Genomic DNA, 20836 nt, shown 5'->3' on the forward strand with positions numbered 1-20836 from the left:
TGTTAGCATGCTGGGGACAAATATGCTTTAGATTTCTTCTTTAGTCATTTTGGGGGGTTTTGTTCAAAAGATAAAACAAAGTTATACCTATTGTACCAATTAAATGGCAGGTTTGGGTTTTGGGCAAGGGGGGCATTTCCTAGACAATCAATTAAAGCTGTCAACCTTTGTATATTTGCTTGCATGTAGAGCGCACCAAACATAGGAGTTTATCTCATGAGAGAAATCCCGAAGAGAAACGGGATTTAAATGAGATTTAAAATTAGAAAAAAAACTGCAAATGCAGGAAGTTTATCACACATAATGGCTATAAAAGTGAAATAATGCGAAGTTAGAGCAAAGGTAAAATGGAGAAAAAGGACAGCTTTTTAGTTTCAGGAAGTAAAAAGCTGCCCCTTTTCTCTATTTTACCTTTGCTTTAACTTCACATTATTCACATTAACAGTGACGTCATGTCACGCTAGCCAGCTTGACCATCATTCAGAGATTTAACTAAAGGTCAAAGCATCTGAAGGACTAAAGTCTGAGAAGCACTGCTCTATGGTGACTGGAGCTACTGACTACCTCTCTCCCACCCTGCAACCTCAATTTTAGAATGCATAAGTCAGTAGCATCTCATTCATTGAAAATTAAGGACCAAAATATAGATATAAAAATGCAGTCCTTTTGATGTCATAAGGGTGGGCCTTTGAGATATCAGAGTCATGCGGCAGGAAATGGTTCAGAAAAACTCCTTTCTGTAGTCAGCTGACTACAGAAATGGATATGAACCCAGAATTTGAGTACAGTCTGGTTAACTAGGTAATGCTATTCCCTGCCTTTTCCAGTTGGTATAATGAACCAAGTGCATGCCTCCACTGGCCCTCTCCCCCTCTGTTTTCTTTACTCCAGGCTTTTGGTCCACTGAGATTGCCTAAGAGTGACACAGATGCAAACATATTAGCATTGCACCAGATAGCCCCACTACTGGTTTAAGATGGGGGCCCAGATTTTAAAGCCACTTCACATAAAAAAGTCATACATCCTCCTCCTGAAGTGCCCCTCAGCCATTTGTCTCCCCAGTTGGAGATCCAAAAAAGTAGGGCAATTTCCTGTTACTTCAGATAATGCTCTGGGATAACCTTATCTCTTATTTTTGCCCCAGCTGCAATAGCAACTGGATGATTGAGGGAGAAGCAACATAGAAACTAAAGCAGAACATAGCCAAAGAAGAAAGCCATTCTACCTGGGAACAGCTGGAGATCACCATGCAGGGCTCAGGAGAGGGAGGGCAGGGCCCATAAGGAAAAGACCTACAGACAGATAGATAGACTTTGCAGGCTGCCTTTGACCTGCCAGCTGCCAGTGCCTTGCTGATATAGGAAATGAATTGGCATCCCTGAATCCACAGCAACATTTATTTTACCTTTATGCAATAATTCTCAGTTGCTAAAAGTTGGAGAAAGGGTATATAACACTGGCAAAAACATTCACGAGTGTCCCTTTTGACAGAGCCTGAGCAGGATATATGTATTAAAAGAATAAATACATAATAGTAGCAGCGTTTTCCATAATTCAGAATGATAAAGTGGGCATTGCTATCCTTTCGCAGTCCCATCTTTGAACATGCCTGTGCAATGTTTCTTACATTTCTGTCAGTAAAAGGTCAAGGCCAAGCACAACTAAAAAATGGCATTCACCCACAAGTTGCACCACAATCTTTAACAGTAACTGGGAATACTCTCTTTAAAGCTCAACATCTACATGCCATGTCAGGAATGCAAGGGCATAAACAATTGAGCTTTTGATGGCTACAACACACACTACTTTGGATTTCTCTTCTTTTCAACAAGATCCAGTCGTCTGAAAGCATTGTTACTATTTGATGTATCTTTGGGAAGTGAGAGAGAAGAAAGGAGAGGGCAGGCAAAAACAGACCTTTGAAAAGTTATTGTTTAGTACAAATCCCAGAATCCTCCCAGGCTACACAGCTAATGTCTTTTGTGATTGTGGGAGTCATGGTCCCCAAACATAATTTATCTATGCTTTTTTTGGAGGGGGGGGGGAGGATATATGATATGCTATGGTTCCTTGACATGTGATGGCCTATGTCTTATTGCAGGCATAAAATAAATGGCCTTCAATCCTAATTTTATTAGTGAAAGCTGAAAAATGCAAGGAATGAGCTCAGTATATCTCTAAGGAGGGAGGAAGAGCCTCCAGCCCTCAGCAGCAAGAGAGTAGTAGCCCACTTCTTTAAGTGTCATTCAGATACTCGCAAAAGCTGTATCTCCAGTGCACAGAATCCAGTTCAATCAATTTAAATTAAAGCTGAGATTCCTGAGAAAATCAAGCCAAGCATGACTAAAATCCTTGTCTCCAAATCATCTCAAGCCTGGTTAAAAATTAGACTTTCACTTGAAAAAAAAAACTCACTCAAGAGGCAGAGTAAAGTCATGTCTCAGCAGGATAGAATAGTTGGTGCCCCTCTTGGCTTTAAGGGATTCCTTCATCACATGTGGTGGGTTTTTCCCCCTCTCCCCTTTGCATATCCCAGCATGTAGTTTGTTTGTTAGGCTCTGAGAATTTTTAGAACTAATTAAAACATCTGCCTTAAGCACCAGGGGGATTTAGCCTGAGTAATGCTTTAAGGCTGTGGTTCAAATTTTACCTTTGATTCTGTGTTTTGCTTGAACACTGCAATACTGCTAAATGAGTCAGGCAATCAAATGATCTCCCCACCCACACACACATGACTTCTTTTAAAAGGACTGTCTAAGCATTTTAAAGTTATGATAATTAGGTATGGTTATTTCAACCCAAGAGAGCCAGTATGGTGTAGTTGTTTAAGTGTTGGACTGTGACTTTGGAGAGAAGGGTTTGAATCCCCACTCAGGCATGGAGTCCACTGTCACAGTCTCTCAGAGGAAAGCAAAGGCAAACCCTCTCTGAACAAATCTTGTCAAGAAAATAACAGTGATAGGTTTGCTTTAGGGTTGCCATAAGTCATAAATTATTGGAAGGCACACAATGACAATTTCATCACACCTACCCATTCTGAACAAACCAGCAAAATGGGTAAGTTTATGAAATAGTAACAGGCCCAAGAAAACTCAGGAGTTTATCACATGGGCCCTGGAGAATGGGCCCAGCATGGAATGGAAGAGGGCGGGAAGGGAACGGAACGGGGATATCATGTATTTTACCACACAGGGGAATAGCGCCGATGCCGCCAGAAGTCCCCATTCCATTCCCCATCCATCCCACAGAGGCCGATTTTTAAGAACTGTTCTGAACAGTTCTTGAAAATTGACCTCTGTGGGATGGATGGGGAATGGAACAGAGACTTCCGATGGCATTGGCAGCGTTCTCACTCATGTGCAGTAAAATAGGTAATATCCCCATTCCGTTCCCTTCCCAGCTCCTTCCGTTCCGTGCCAGGCCCATTCCCCAAGGCCCATGTGATAAGCTCCTCATTGAGAAGAAATTTGAATTCTGGCATCCAAAGGATGATATTCAACTCTGCCAGATGTTTTGGTCTACACATCTCATCAGCTCACACAGCCATATCTTCTGGAGGACATTAGGTTGGGAACAACTGACATATGTCTTTAAAAAATGTGATAACCAAACAGCAGTGAGATTGCGATCTTGTGTCAGCAGATTTCTAAAGCTGCCTCTTTGCATTTTACATCAAACAGGAAGACATCAAGGAATCCAAGACCTGGGTTTCTGGAGATCAGGCACTGAGATGGTGATCGAACGGTGGTTCTTTCAGTGCCTAGGAAACCAGGCAAAACCTTGATAAATCCTTGCTTCTCATTATTAGCCTGCTCCTTTGGGCTGTGTGCTTGTCAGATTGAATGACACACTTGTGCACATACATGTGCAAAGTCTGTGATGTTTTGCTTGTAAATATGCAAAGCAAACAAAAACACAAAAGTGCTGTGTAGGGAAAACCAAACAAATAGGCATCAAGCCCAACCTTCCCTACAACTCTGCATGGTTCCCAGATTGCATTTCCACACAGTCTTCTGATAGCAAAGGCACAGTGTTTTCTTTTTCTGAACTGAAGATGAGACACTCATTAGTCTCAGAGGTTTTAAACATCAGAATCATGTAAAGGTTGGGAAAAGTTCCTTTTTTGGACTTTAACTAGCTGAATCCCCCAGCCATCATCATGGCTAATTCCTTCATTTCCTTGATTTTGGGGGAATGTATCTTGAAATTAGGAGGAACAGTTAATACTCCAGAGGACAGGATCAAAATTCAAAATGACCTGAATAGACTAGAAAGCTGGGCCACAGCTAACAAAAGGAACTTCAACAGGGAGAAATGTAAGGTACTGCACTTAGGATGGAAAAATGAAATGCACAGATATAGGATGGGGGACACCTGGCTTAAGGAGACAACATGTGAAAGGGATCTAGGGCGGGGTACAGACCGCCGCCGGTAGGTCCGCGGGGGAGCCGGAGCCTTCAGACGGCGCGGCTCCCGCGCGGACCGAAAAAGAAGCTCCAAAATGGAGCCTCTTTTAGAGTCATGTTTGTGACGTAGCGAGGCGCCAGGGGCGCACTCGCTACGTCATAAAGGCTGTGACACGTACGGACGCTCAGCGTCCGATACGTAAAGATGGAGGCGCCCGTATGAACAGGGCGCCGCCATCTTGTATGTATTCAATACGTACTAGGGTTAGGGGGGTGCGGAAGCACCGCCCCTTCCTAACCCTAGTACGTATTGTATACGTACTATTTGGCGGTCTGTAACCCGCCTAGGAGTCCAAGTAGACCACAAGTTGAACATGAGTCAACAGTGTGATGCGGCAGCTAACAAGGCCAATGCAATTTTAGGCTGCATCAATAGAAGTATAGTGTCTAGATCAAGGGAAGTCATAGTGCCACTATATTCTGCTCTGGTCAGGCCCCACCTAGAATATTGTGTCCAGTTCTGGGCACCACAATTCAAAAAGGACATTGAGAAACTAAGGCGTGTCCAAAGGAGGGTGAAGGGTCTGGAAACCATGCCCTATGAGGAATGCCTTGGGAGCTGGGGATGTTTAGCCTGGAGAAAAGAAGGTTAAGAGGTGATATGATAGCCTTGTTTGGAGGGATTTATATTGAGGAGGGAGCAAGCTTGTTTTCTGCTGCTCCAGAGACTAGGACCCGGAGCAATGGATGCAAGCTACAGGAAAAGAGATTCCACCTCAACATTAGGAAGAACTTCCTGACATAAGGGCTGTTCGACAGTGGAACACACTCCCTCACAGTGTAGTGGAGTCTCCTTCCTTAGAGGTCTTCAAACAGAGGCTGGATGGCCATCTTTCAGGGATGCTTTGATTGAGATTTCCTTCATGGCAGGGGGTTGGACTGGATGGCCCTTGCGGTCTCTTCCAACTCTACAATTCTATGATTCTAAGAACAGTATTTCTATACAGAAGGACACAAAAGACATCCTCCTCTCAGTGCAAGTACCTGGCTCCCTGCATCCTGGAGAGGTAGATGCTCAAATATTTTGTCCTCATATGTGAGGACAAATATTTATTGTAGCTGTCTTCTATCTGTGGGAGAAAATGAGTATTTTCCCAACATCCCAAAGTGTTGCAGAGAAATAATTCTGCCAATAAACATGTGATTCTGCAGTATATCCTGTTTCTAAGAGGGAACTCACATCTGATGTCCCTCAGGGAGCTATTTTGTCCCCCACTTTGTTTAACATTTACATGAAACCACTGGGAGAGATCATCCGGAGACACGGGGCGCGGTGTTATCAGTACGTCGATGACACCCAAATATGCTTCTCTGTGTCTCCGACTGATTCAGTGACTAAGGATGGGGTCTCTCCTCTGAACGCCTGCCTGGAGTTGGTAATGGGCTGGATGAGGGAAAACAAACTCAGTTTGAATCCAGAGAAAACAGAAGTACTGGTGATAGGTTCCCCAGGCCCGGGGAAGGAAGTTTATCTACCTTTCCTGAATGGGGGTTACACTTCCCCTGAAGGACTAAATTCGCAATCTTGGAGTACTTCAAGATTGGAGATTTGTCCCTGCAGTTGACATCTAAAGTAGATGCGATAGTCAGAAATGCTTGCTGTCAACTTCGGTTGATACGCCAGCTGAGACCCTACCTGGGCCAAAGGGACCTTGAAACTGTGGTACATGCTCTGGTAACCTCCCGCTTATATTTCTGTAATGTGCTCTACATGTGGCAACCCTTGTACCAAGCCCGGAAGCTTCAGCTAGTACAAAACATGGCAGCCAGATTGGTCACTGGTGTTTCCAGGTTTGACCATATAACACCTATTCTGAAAGATCTGCACTGGCTGCCTATTTACTTCCAAGCGCAATACAAGGTGTTGGTTATTACTTATAAAGCCCTACATGTCTTGGGCCCGAGTTACTTGAGGGACCGCATCTCCCCATATAATCCGCCCCGCATACTCAGAACAACCGAGAAGAACTTGCTAGAAATTCCACCATCTAAATATGCTACTACATCCCAGAGGGCCTTCTCAGTAGTGGCCCCAAAAATCTGGAACAATCTTCCTGAGGAACTCTGCCTGATCACCCCCCTAGAAACATTCAAAAAGATGCTAAAACCTTTCCTTTTCTGTCAAGCCTTCCCCTCTGGAAAATGAAGTTGTGTATTCTGATTCCATTAACCTTCTACCTCACCCTTTTGAATGATTGTTTTAGATCTGTATATTGTATATTGTATATTGTGTTATTGGTTTTATCTATGTGTTTGTAACTGGTTTTAAATTTTGTGTACACCGCTTTGATCTCTGGAAATGCGATATAGAAATAAAATTTATTATTATTATTCTTTGCAAACACATACAATAGCAAGTTTTATGTATGGGGAACACTGTTTTCTGTGCAGGTAAACCATTTTCTAGGGGTCTAAGTACCCTAAAGCTACCAAATCCCAACTGAACTGGGAAACAAAGCAGATTCAGCCCTTGTTAGTACTTGGATGGGAGATTGCCAACAAATACCAGGTGCTGTGGATTGTATTTCAAAGGAAGGATCTGGGAAAACCACATCTGAGCTATGGAGTTCATGGGATTACCATAGATCAACAGAACACACACATTATATAATCTATATAATTCAAAAGAGTAGTTTTATGCAACCCTCACACCCACTGTGGTCCTAAAGGCCACTGGTTTTCCTTGTCTTTCTTACACACCAGTACTTTGACTCAAGACCCACTAACAACACCCCCTTTTCCCTCACCATCCCACTGGATCTTTCCACCATCTCTAGGGATGTGGTATCACCCATTTGGAAATCACTGTCTTAGAGCAGGTAACTGTAAAATTGATAATGTGTGAACTGCTCCAGGAGATGTTTTGGCTGAATGATGGTGTATAAATTCTCTAAAATAAATAAAAATAAATCCAGTGATGGGGGTGAATGCAAGAACCATAAATGACCAACCCACCTCTTTTCCTCTCTGCCATTTTCTCCCCAGCCTTTAGCCTGTGGATTCTTCACTGAGTCACCCAATGAATTTTTTCACTTCTTTTACCTGTTCCACTGTTGTTATCTAAACATTATATAGACATTTACAGCTTGGTATTTAAAATTCCGGCCTTGGATTTGATCCATGTTTTCAAATTCCTCTTTTTGATTCTTATTCCCTTGTTTCCCACCTTCCACTCCACCTCATCCCCAGAGTGCTGGGATGTAAATGGATAAGAATAGATGTCACATTCTTCTCAGAGACTGGTTTTGTGTTGCCCTGCTCTGATGCCAACTAAATTTGGCAATGTGTATATGCAAAGATCTCACAAAACCCAAAGCATCTGAGGATTAGTCGGTGTCCAGCCTGCACTAATGCACAGTGAAGCAGAAGGGATTTGAGACATGTTTCTTTCATGATAGAAGACCCTAAGCACTGAATTAAAGGCCTTTTTCTCTCTCTCCCCATCCCTCATCACAAGCTAGTAGGAAGGATAATAACTATACCTATAATGTTTAAAGATGACTTGTTAGTTTCTGACCCTACCATTCAAATTTCAATATAGCATTTTCTTCTTAATCCCTTGTTTGCCAGTGGTCGTGGCATTGGATTAGAAAGAGCACCAGACTGTGACTGTTTACATTAAGATCAGCCTGATTTACATCTCCCCTGGCAGCAGTGATAAAGGAAGAAAGAAAGGCATGGATTTCTGGCTATTATCAAGCATGTATCACTTTGGATCCCGGGTTCTTCTTTGGTTCCTCTCCACAAAGTAGAGAGGATGAGGAAATGACACTCCCTTTTACTCAAAACCCAGCTGCTGAGGATCTCACTCCATTATCTGCAACAGCAAGAAGCCTTCTCTTCAAAGCTCTTTGCTGCCAGCTGAAAGCATGGCTCCAGGGAAGAGAGTGGCTAAAACTCCCACTGCCTTCAATAGTACCAGGATTTCAATGAAGATGCCTCCCTAAAATAGCACTCCATTCATCTTTCTCCTCCACCTCCTCCTCCTGCACTGTTTACAAAAAAAAAAGTTAATAAAAGATACTGTGGAGGATGCAAGCCTTCGTCCTACCCAATCTTCCTTTTCTAGTATCCTGTTGAGACTCTGTGTATGTGTGTGTGTGCGTGCGCACACATGATTTCCAGCATCATTCAAGGTGATGGGCACAATCCAGCCAATTTTTTTTTTATTTGTGGTTTGTTTGTTTTTTATTTTGATATATTGTTATGTACTTTTTAACCATGTTTTATTGTTTAATTTTATAGTTGGGAGGGAGGGTTGGGCAAGGGTCTTGTGGGGTTTGTTGTTTTTATTGTTGTATATTGTATTAACTCCGCTGTTACCCAACTTGATCCTCAAAGCAGAAGAGGCGGGATATAAATAAATATTTATTATTATTATTATTATTATTATTATTATTATTATTATTATTATTAAAATTACTGTATAAGTCTCATGTATAAGTCTAGAAAACGTAGTCAAAAAAATGACCCCAAAAACCTGGATCAGTTTAACCATGGGTCAATGTAAGTACTGTATTGTAACTCTTATAAAAAAAAAAGAACCATCCCACTTCTCTAAATGGCAAAAGGTGGGAGCTTAGTCCATCCTAGGAAAAGGTAAAGATTTCCCCTTGACATGAATGTCTAGTTGTAACCAACTATAGGAGGGTGCTCATCTCCGTTACTAAGCTGAAGAGCCAGCATTGTCTGAAGATGACTCCGGTGGTCATGTGGCTAGCATAACTACACAAACACTGTTACCAAAGTTGTATCTATTTATCTACTTGCATTTGCATGCTTTCAAAGTGCAAGGTTGGCAGAAGCTGACCCCATCACACGGCACTTGGGCCTCAAACTGCCAACCTTACAACCTTTACAATAATCAGAATTGGCATCTTAACCACTAAGCTACCGCATCCCACCTAGTCCATCCTAGAAGCACCTAAAAGAAGCACTAACCCCCTCTGATCAATCTCTGTGGCACTGTTTCTGGTCTTTTTGAATACCTAGGCAGGAAAATTGCAGTATTGGAACGGATCCCCCACGTAAAACAAGGGTGCACTGTAGTTGAGCATATACAGTAAACCCTTTTTGCTTCCCATTGATTTAGTTGGAGAGTTAAGAACTCTTTAGCACAACCCTTTGGTCTTTGTGTCTGCTGAAATGAAACTTAAGAATGGCCCGATACAAGTGGGCATGAAGTGCTGTGCTGGTGCCGATTTTAGGGTTAGGGACCGCGTGGCAACCGCATGGTCCCTAACCCTGAAACGGTGTAGCGCTGTAACCATGGCGGCACCCTGTGTACACGGGCGCAGCCATTGTTATGTAAGTGCCGCATGGCATCAGCACGTTGCTGCACGGCACTTATGTGATGAGTATGACAGTGGCACTCTGGTTATGCCGCCACTGCGGCTCAAAAAGAACCTGTTTTTTCCAGGTTCTTTTTCCACTGTAGGGAAGCTGCGTGGTTTGGCAGCTGCAGCTTCCCTCCGGAAGAAATTAGTCCGCCAGCAGGCCACCCTTTTCAGGTGGTCTGTCTCTTGCCAATATGGTTCTGAACTTCACCTATATGATTCAACTGGTTATCTTCCTCATCAACTTTGGCCCTTTCAGGCTGGTCTGGTGGCAGACTCAGGATGTCGCATCCAGATGACACATGCGCTGACTCTGCTTCCAGGGTGCCATGATGCTGCGCGCCACTCCACACAGTGTGCAGCATCATGGTGTTCCTCCAGCGCTATGTCTAGATGCTCTGTAAGCAGAGATGGCCCTGGGATGTATTTAGGCAGCAATTTCAGTGGTAAAAAGTGTGTGATAAAATAAGAGTGCCGCCTGAATTAACCCTTAAACCGGATAGAGGTAAGCTGGTTTAATAATACATGCGATAAACCTCTTCTGTATAGTTCAACACTGGCAAAGGCCCATTTCATCATGGGTTGCTCTAATGCTCAAGAATCACTCCCAAATAGCCTTCAGACAGGCCTGTTTAACAACTAATTTGGTTTTATATTGTCTAAGTCATTTTGAATACCTTTGTAGAAAGGCAACTAATAAGTTCATATATAAAGGAATCAATAACAATGAATTCACTTCAAAAAGCAATTTAGTAATACCACTGCTAGAATCATGCCTCTGCCTTTTTTAATTCATGCACAGTTATTATTCTGATCAATATCTTGATAATTTAAATCCCCCTTGATCAATTTTCTAGCTTTCTTACTGGCTGCTTTAATTTAGAGTCATGTTTCCCCCCTCAGCACCTTTTATGTCAGCAGAGACACTATGCGATACTTGTGTGCACAGGTGCCAGTGAATCACCCAGCAAAGGACACCCCAAGTCATTTTGCTGCCTGAGGTGAAGGACAAGAGAACACACACTTAGATGTTGAGTGGATAGATGCATTTAACTTCGCCACTGGCTGTAAGAATTCTCCTCCACCATACCTGATGCATCTGGCTACACTCAGCCCAGGAAAGTTGTGTGGTATCCACAGCTCTATCCTCCAACAGAAGGAAATGGCAGGTGCACCTACACTGTAGAAATAATGCAGCTTGACACCACTTTAAGTGCTGTAGTTCCATCCTATGGAATCCTGGGATTTGTAGTTTTACAAGGTCTTTAGTGTTCTCTGCCAAAGAATGCTGGTGCTTCACAAAATTACAATTCACAGGATTCTGTAGAATGGAGCCATGGCAGTTAAAGTAGTGTTAAACTGCATTATTTCTACCGTGTAGATGGAACTAGTTAGGGAACTCTGGAGGAACAACCAGGAAATTTTCACAGCCATCCCCCACTATCTGCTGCCTATAGCACTCCCCCTCTCCATCTCAAATAAAGGTTAACCCTATAACCTGCTACTTACATTCCAATGGCTATGCCAAAGTCAAACTGAGCTCTATCAGCTGATAACATTCCTAACGTATTCATTGCTTTGGTAACTACATTCCCTCTTTTGCTTCAGATTATTCTCCAAGGAACACTGTGTTGTGGTATGAAGTCTAGAGCTAAACTCTCACTCTACCTGTTCTTGTGTTATTTCAATACTATGAAATGTGGGTTTAAATTGTCATAGGTTAACATGAACACTTTTTCCTATATATGTTCATCATGCTAAATTTATCCATGCTGTGCTCTAGACCTTACTGGGAGAGGATGCTTCTCTACTCTTAGAAACTGTCTTCTGAAATAAAATGTTGCTTGTGTACATAAGAGACAGTGTAGTGCTAAATAAGGACGTAGGGTTATGACCAGCGAGACTTTAATTCAAAACACCATACAGCTGGAGTAGACATGGTGCTCTTGTAGATCTGATAGCTGTCTTAAAGATAGATCTGATCTGATATAGTGCTAGAACAAGACGATTCTACCCCCCTGCTTTTTTTGTACTACAACTCTCAGTTCACGTGGCTTTCAAACCGCAGCACTATTGTCCTGTCATTGAAGCACCATTGCATTAACATGAACTCACATTAATGCAAAATGCTGGGCAATGCTGCTTCAATGATGGGACAATGACAGGATCTTCACGATGTTATCTGAAAGCCTTTCATGTGATTGCAGTCAGTCGCACTTTCTAGATGGGATAATGTCTGGATAAGCGCAACGTCATCCAAAAATCTTCTCATCATCCCGCTATGAGAATGGGAAAAGGACGGGACAAGAATGTTTCATTCCTCATCTGATAATCTACACAGTGTACAAGATCTTTCAAAAGATCCACTAATATGACCTCTGAAATTTCACCCCATGATATAGGGAGAAGTCAGAAGCATTTTCTTGCTGCTTCACAGAAATGTCTCTTAACTCTCTATAAATGTGTATATGCATGCATCTGCATATTGTAGAAGTGGGAGGGATGCTCCAAACCAGCACTGATTTCATGGTTTCTTTCTCAGTTCCACAGCACTCATCTCAGGTGGAATGAGGCCCACACACACACACACACACAGGTTGATTTTTGCTGCATCTATACAGCCTGTAAGCATATTACCATCCAGAGTGATGGTGTTTTAAAGAAAGATGGTGAACACTAACAAAGTTTTATGTTGAACCAGCTCCTTGATTATGGACCATATCTCTAGTATACCTTATCATTTGGCCCTTAACTTTCCAGAAAGTGGCTTGGTAAAACTGTGGGATTTGAAATTAGTCTAGACTAACCTTATAGGTTTTGAAGTTGTTGGGTGAATATGTCTTTAGACTCTAAAGCAGGAATGAGAAAAGTATAATCCATGGACCACCTGCAACTAGCGGGACCTTTTCTTTCTTTTTCTCTCTTTTTTTTTCTCCCAGTGGCCTGACATTTTTGCTTCCAAATATCTTCCAGTGTCTCCTGGGGAGGGGTGTTGGGCAATTTCAACATATATTTTTGCCCTCCAAGCCATCTGAGATCCAGAAGAGGCCTTTTTCCAGCAGGATGTGAACAAGTCACGTCTGGGCGGGGGGGGGGGGGGGGGGGGGGGGGCCTGCTCTCTTGATGTTGAAATGGGGCAGAGAAGGCAAAAACATATAAAAATTGCTGCCCATGCTCCTCTAGGTGGGATTAGTTTGCATTTGGGGACAAAGAAATCATTTTGTGGGATGCAAAAGAGGGTGCATTCATCCAAGGTTTCTTGTGGCACTGCTGTGGCTTTGTAGAACACCTAAGAGTTGCTTACCTCTGTTTTAAAGGTGCATTCACACTTTTGACATCTGACATCAGTGCTACACTCTCACACGATTACTTGCTTGTAGAAATTAATTACTATGTATAGCACTTTCTTATCTCAACATCCATCCTCTGAAATTTGCTTTTGCATATATATGCTCATAATTTGCCCAGACTTATTCTGTGTCTGGGAGCCTAACAAGTAGATAAAGTTCCCTCTTCTGCATGCACACTAAGAACACTAGGGTCTTTCCTTTTTCACCATTTCTACCATAAGGCTTACAAAGCACCACAGAATAAAAGAATATACTTCTCCTTAGCAAAGGATGAGTGGTGGTCCATTTGAGCTGGGTGAGATAAATAGTTGCCAGAGTTTGTCCATTCCAGCACAAGCCATACCAACGTATATAAAATAATGCCTCTGACTGTTAAAATGGAACGTTAGTACTCACCTGTGAGACGTCCTTTTCCAGCAGAGAAGGTCCGAGCATCCTTTAATTTGGGTGGCTCCGCCCACATGACTCCTGTTAGGCAGGGAGAAAGCAAAACAAAGGCCAGGGGCGTGACCCCGCCTCCCAGGGCGGAGCAACCCCTTGTGACCTCAGTCAATGACTAGCTGCAAAAACCAAACTCTGGTCCCCCTGTAAGCTAGAGAAAGAAAAGGTTAGGCCCCCGTGGATTGGACAAGTCCGGTTTAGATTATCAGGACCGCCACCCCGATGGGCCCCATGCCAGCAGAGGAAGGGATGCAATCCCCAAGCGGTGGGAAGGATGCTCGGACCTTCTCTGCTGGAAAAGGACGTCTCACAGGTGAGTACTAACGTTCCATTTCCCAGCAGAGAAGGAGCCGAGCCTCCTTTAATTTGGGATTTACAAAAGCCGCTTAATCACCCAAGGGTGGGCCTGCTGGCATGTATATCTAATCTTTGACTATCTGTTGTAACACTCTGCGACCAAAAGCTGCCTCAGCTGACTGGAAGCGGTCAAGCTTGTACTGTTTAACAAAGGTTGAGGGGGATTTCCATGTGGCAGCTCTACAGATCTCGGAGAGGGAAGCACTGGTGACTAACGCCGCTGAGGTTGCCGCACTTCTCGTCGAGTGGGCCAGGATGCCCTCAGGTGGCTCGAGCTGTAGTGATCTATAGCATAGCGTGATGCAGTTTCTAATCCAACGGGAGAGTGTAGAAGTGGAAACCTTAGTGCCTGCAGACTTTGGCTGGAAAGAGACAAAGAGAGAGTCTGACTTTCTAATGGCTGACGTAGCTCTGATGTAAGACTTAATAGCCCTGCGTACGTCAAGAGTGTGATAGATCTTTTCTAACTCTTTGGTGGGATGAGGACAGAAGGAGGGGAGGACGATGTCCTGTGTGGCATGGAAGGCGGAATTGACCTTCGGAATAAAGGAAGGGTCGGTCCTTAACACTACCGAGTCTGGCCGGAAGATGCAGAGCTCGTTTCTCACTGACAAGGCACCCATCTCTGACACTCTGCGAGCCGACGTCAAGGCGGTGAGCATCAGAGTCTTAAAGGTGATTATCTTGAGCGGGGCTCTCTTGATAGGTTCGAAAGGGTGTGTCGTCAGAGCCTTAAGGATGACGTGAAGGTCCCAGGAGGGGAACCGGTGTCTAGTAGGCGGTGCCCTGTTAGAGACCCCTTTTAGTAGCCTGCGGATGTGCGGATGATTGGATATCTGGGCTGCTACCTCATGAGGTAGGATGGAAGTAATAGCTGCCACTTGTCTCTTGACCGTGTTGGGCCTGAGACCACGATCAAAGCCGTCCTGGAGGAATTGGAGAAGAGTAGGAACCGTCACGTGGATGAAGTCCTTCTTCTTTAACCTACACCACCTCCTGAACGCTCTGAAGGTGTAGTCGTAGATCTTTATAGTAGACGCTCGCCGGGAAGCCAAGATAGATTCGATTACTTCGGGCGAGTAGCCGTAGGTAGTCAGCATGAGCCGCTCAATCTCCACGCGTGAAGCTGAAGCCAGGCTGGTTGTGGGTGGTAGACTTGGCCCTGGGACAGCAGATCCGATCTCAGGGGCAGTGGCAGACTCCGTGTCGATAGGCTGAGGATCTCTGAGTACCACGGACGTCTGGGCCAGGCTGGAGCTATCAGGATGACCTCTGCTCTGAGCCTTCGAATCTTCGCTAGGAGTTTTGAAATCAGAGGCACCGGAGGGAAGGCATAAAGAAGACCCGGCGGCCAATGGCAATTCAGGGCATCGATGTCGTCTGCCCCCTCCGTCCTGAACCTTGAGACAAATCTGGGCGTCTTGGCATTGACCGGGGAGGCGAACAGATCTATTATAGGCCTTCCGAGAGCCGTCACGACGCTTGCGAAGACCTCTGGGTGAAGACTCCACTCTCCGTTGTCTATGTCGGTCCGACTCAGCCAATCTGCCCTGGTGTTGAGCAGACCCTGAAGATGCTCGGCCTCCAAAGAGACCAGATTGTCCTCCGACCAGGCTAGGAGATACTGCGCCTCGTCCATGAGCGTGCGAGACCTTGTGCCCCCTTGGCGATTGACATGGGCTTTGGCGGTTATGTTGTCTGTTCTGATCAGGACTGACTGGTCCTTGACTAAGTGTCTGAAGGCTAGAAGAGCCAATCGGATGGCCCGAAGTTCGAGCCAATTGATGCTCTGCGTCGACTCCCACTGGTCCCACCTTCCCTGGGCTATGTGGATCCCGCAGTGGGCTCCCCACCCGCAGAGGCTGGCATCCGTGGTGATCTGGACCTTGTGTGGTGTCCAAATGGGGCGCCCCCTGACGATCGCTCGAGAGGTCCACCAGGACAGCGAGCGGCGCACTCGACTGGGTATCAGTATCTTTCTTGGTCTCTTGAGAGCAATGTCCTTTTGGTAAGGGAGCAGCAGCCACTGGAGCGGCCGAGCATGGAACCTCGCCCAGGGCAGGCAATCTATCGCTGCGATCATTAGTCCCTGGAGATGGGCCAGGGCCTGCAGCGAGGCGGAGGGACTGTGTAGGACTTTGCGGATCGAGGCACGAATGGACTGGATCCGATCTGAGGGCAGGCACACTGTTCCCCCCAAAGTGTCGATCTTGGCACCCAAGTGACGGATCTGCTGACTGGGGAGGAGGGAGCTCTTCTTCAGGTTGACCAGGAAGCCATGGTCCTCCAGGGATCTGAGGACCGTCTGCGTGTCGCGGGCAGCCTGCCGGCTGGAGGGGGCACGGATCAGGAGATCGTCCAAGTAGGGGTGAACGTGGAGGCGACGGGACCTCCAATGGGCTACCAGGGCCACCATGATCTTGGTGAACACCCTTGGGGCCGACGCAAGCCCAAATGGGAGAGCTCTGTATTGAAAATGTCGCCGGCCATATTTGAAACGTAGGAATCGTCGGGAGTCCGGATGGATCAAGATGTGAAAATATGCATCCCGAAGGTCTATAGAGGAAAGGAAGTCTCTGGGTTGGAGGCTGTCCAGGATCGACTTCAGGGTTTCCATCCGGAACCTCCTCTTGGTTATGAAGCGGTTGACTCCTCTTAGGTTTAGAATGGATCTCCAGGAGCCGTTCTTCTTTGGGACCAGAAAAATGGTGGAGTAACAGCCTTTTCCCTTTTGGTCCGGTGGCACTGGTTCTATGGCTCGAATCTCCAAAAGGTGAGAAATGGCTTCCAGTAGGAGGCGGTGTCTTTCGGGATCCTTGGATCTGGGAGAGGGCGTGAACATGTCGTGAGGCCTTAGCTGGAACTGAAGCTTGTATCCATGCCGAATGGTGTCGAGGACCCACGTGTCCGAGGTGGAGTTCTCCCAGATGTGAGCGAATCCCTGGAGTCTGCCCCCTACTGGAATCAATCTGTCATGCTTGTTTATTTTTGTTTGCATTTTTGGGACCTCCGCCGTCCTTATGGGAGAAGGGAGCCTTATGTTTGGGGAATTTGGAGTCTCCCCAGCGGGATCTGGGTCGGGACTCCCTGGCTTGAGAGGAGGAGTTAGAGGAGGAGTAGTCAGGTCGAAAGGAACGAAAGGAAGAACGCTGTCTAAACTGCTTTCTATCATCTTTCTTTTTAGCGGAAGGCAAGGCCTTCTTTTTATCTTTTCCCTCTACTAAGACAGGGTCAAGGGACTCGCCGAAGAGCTTAGTGCCTAAGAAGGGAGTGTAGGATAGGTTCTGTTTAGACCTGGAGTCCACATTCCAGCTCTTAAGCCAGAATTGGCGCCTAACTGCTACAGCCGCCGACTGAGCTCTCGCGCACTGCTGGACGGTGTCCAACGTGGCGTCAGCTGTGAAGGCCCATGCCTTGATGATCTTGTTTATGGTCTGTCTAACTCTAGTGTCAGCTCTAGGAAGCATGTCAAGGAGGTCCTTAGACCACTGGAGAGAAGCCCTGCTGACCATAGAGACTGTCGTGGCAGCCCTAATGGCTATGGAGGAGGCCTCATGGACCTTTTTGAGAGCTCCCTCGGCCCTCCTGTCCTCCGGGCTCCTAAGGGTGTCCTCGCCGTCCCGGCTAAAGACTGATGAAGAGACTAGTGCGGACACAGGGGCATCAACCAAGGGAACCTTAAGCTTGTCCATGACTGACTGCTGCAGAATGTAATGCTTACGGGTGAAGCTACTGCTGGGCCTAGCTGCAGCTGGCTTCTGCCATTCCTCCCTTATAATCTGCATGATGTTATAAGGGCAAGGCACCTCTAAAATAGAAGGGGCTGAAACTGGGAATAGATCCTCGCCAACTCTGGGCAGATCCGAGTCGGGCGAAAGAGTCTTGGTAGAGGGCACAGAGATCCCCAGGGTCTTAGTGGTTTTCCTGATGAGGGGGGCATAATCTTCGGCACTAAAGAGCCGGGAAGAAGAAGGCCCATCCCTATCGTCAATGTCCTCATCCTGGGAAAGTTCTCCCTCCTCGGCACCAGAATGATTGGAATCCGAAAGCGCTTCTAAGGCGTCCTCGTCCGAGGACAGCTGAGTGGGCGCCCTCTTACGCTTGCCCGACCCCCTTCCGAACCTTGGGCGTTTGGAGGGCGGCTGATAGGAATGTTCTGAATCTGAATCCTCCTCGGAGTGGTCGGAAACAGCGGAGTGGGAGGCGGCTGGGGAACGGTCTAGGGCAGTGGGGCGGAGGAGGGGGTCGCTAGAGCCCTCACTGGTGGACCTGGCCCTAGCGCCGGAGGAAGACAGTTGTGCTCCCTCCTGAGGGCGCGCAGAGCCAATAGAGCCCTGAACTGAGGGGGCTGGCCTACCCGCCGGAGGAGTGGGGGGGGAGGAAGCACCGCGCAAAGGCCTCAGGGGCCGTACCGACCCGCCCGCCGGATGGTGAGGGTCTACTTCCGTTTCAAGATGGCGGCCCCCATGGGCCTCCGCATGGCCAAGATGGCCGCCGCCATAGGAGGCCACGTGGCCGAAGGGGCCGCTCCCGATGAATGGGGCGACCAAACCCCCCCATGGCAGAAAAGTGGTGCGGTTGGGGTCCGCTTGCCAAGGGACCGGCCAGGCACTGGGCCAGGCGCCCTCCTGGGGGGAGGGGGCTGGGAGGGGGGCGTCGCTGCCGCTGGTCTGGCAGGGAAAGGTCCCAGGCCACATGACGAGGGGAGGGAAACCCATCGAGTTAAAGGGGCCCGGTCCCCGAGATGGCGCCGCCGCGCGCGCAGTGCCCTTGTTCCCCTGGGAGGTTTGAGCCGGGGGAAGGGTCTCCTGGTCCCCGGGGTTCTTGGGGACTGGCTCTGGAGAGGGAGGGGTACTCACGTCCTCCACTGTGTCGGCGGCGTCCGTGGCGGGTTCTCCCTCAGCGGGCCCGGCTTGGGTCGCTTGGGAGCCCCCGATGGCGCTAGCGAGCGGGAGGCGGCTGGCCTCGGCTGGCTGCGACCACGTCTCCTCACCATGTCCCGGCTGGGACGCAGAAGCCGCGAGGCAGGCTTCCGGCAGAGCCGGGGCTGGCCTGGGCAGGGAGGAGACCGCCTCGGTGGTCACCCTGGCTTTTTTGCCTCCCGGCCTGGCCTGGAAAGGGGGGAGGAGGGAGAGCAAGCGAGAGAGAGAGCGAGAGGGGGGAAAGGATATCTTATTTTTTTTTTTTTTTTTTTTGAAAGCAGGAGGAGAGCAAAGAAAGAAGGGGGTTCAAGCCAGGTGAGTCCCAGAGGCAATCAAAATTAAGAAGGAAGTCTTGTAGAACGCGTCCTAGCAGGATCAAGGCAGGAAGAAGACTGGGGTCACAAGGGGTTGCTCCGCCCTGGGAGGCGGGGTCACGCCCCTGGCCTTTGTTTTGCTTTCTCCCTGCCTAACAGGAGTCATGTGGGCGGAGCCACCCAAATTAAAGGAGGCTCGGCTCCTTCTCTGCTGGGAAATTAGGCATTAGGTTCTCACAACAAAGCATTTAGTTGTTTTTGTTGTTGTATCTTCAAGTTGTTTCCCTAAGGTGAACCTTGCACAAGGTTTTCTGGGGCTGGGAGAATGTGACTCACCCAAGGTCACCCAGTGAGTTTTCATGGCTGAGCAGGGATTTGGACCCTGATCTCCAGGGTCATAGTCCAATGCACAAATCACAACGACACCAGCCTTTATTATACTTTATGTTATTTCTTCCATTTGCTCAGGTCACACTGCTTTCAGTTTTAATAGTTTCATCACTAATTTAACCAAAGAGGGAGTAATTTATTCTTTATGCCTATATTCAGGTTTCATTCTGAACAGGCACCTTTGAAGTTAGTAGGAAGCAGTTCAACAAGAGAAGGGAGACTGATTATTTGCATTAAAATCTTTGTGCATTAGCCCTATGTATGTCACCAAATGAGATGTCACTGATTAACCAAGGTACCACAATATCCTTCCATGAAACATGATTTTCACTTCCTCTCATGCCTAATAAACCAGAGATGTTATGAACAGAAAGTACAATATGGTGCAGGGATTAGTTTCTTGTGACTGAGACTTTGGGAAATCCATGCTCTCATTCAGCCATGAAGCTCACTGGGTGTTCTTGAGCCAGCCATTCTCACAGCCTAGTCTACCTTACAGAGCTGTTGTTAAGTTTAAGGTGACATACACAGGGCTAATGCACAAAGAACAGGAGAGTCACCATGGTGTCAATGGAAAAACAGTGGGATACAAATGTAACAAATACAATAAATAATAAATAACCAAATATCCTCCGTTTTTTATTGGCTTAGAAATAATAATAATAATAATAATAATAATAATAATAATAATAATAATAATAGGTTTTATTTATATACCGCCCAATCACTGGGATGTGTCCTGTACATTCTAAAACTCTTATATATAAGTAGTTCCTAGTTGAGACAGAAAGCAAAAGAGATGTCACAAATTTGAATATGGGAGAAGAAGACACTGACATATTTGGGGGAGACCATGACTAGACCATGAAGGGGAGATAGTTGTCTGGCTCTAAGTAGAAGCCCTAGATACATGTTTTTTTCCTTTACACCTTCTAATATTGCCACTCTAGTCTCCAGAGTTGCCAACATGCTGGTTAAACTCAGCTAATCTTTCTAAATGCATCATCTGACTTGTCATTCCGTATCTATTTAGTGTCTGCCTTTTAGTGTTTCTATCTCTGATGTGAAAGCAGCTACAAACAAGTGCGCATTTACATCCTCCACCTGAACAGTCACTAAAGATTATGTAGCTGCTGGGATGATAAGCCCTGTAGAAGTAGCTCCTCTACTATAAATAAAAAGGTAACTTGGTGTAGTAGGCTTCTTACTGAGTACCTTTTCTGCTTTCTAGCTGAGTTGGCACGGGATGGCATGAGGACA

This window comes from Sceloporus undulatus, chromosome 4 (genome assembly GCF_019175285.1).
Source record: "Sceloporus undulatus isolate JIND9_A2432 ecotype Alabama chromosome 4, SceUnd_v1.1, whole genome shotgun sequence".
NCBI classification, from domain to species: Eukaryota; Metazoa; Chordata; class Lepidosauria; order Squamata; family Phrynosomatidae; genus Sceloporus; species Sceloporus undulatus.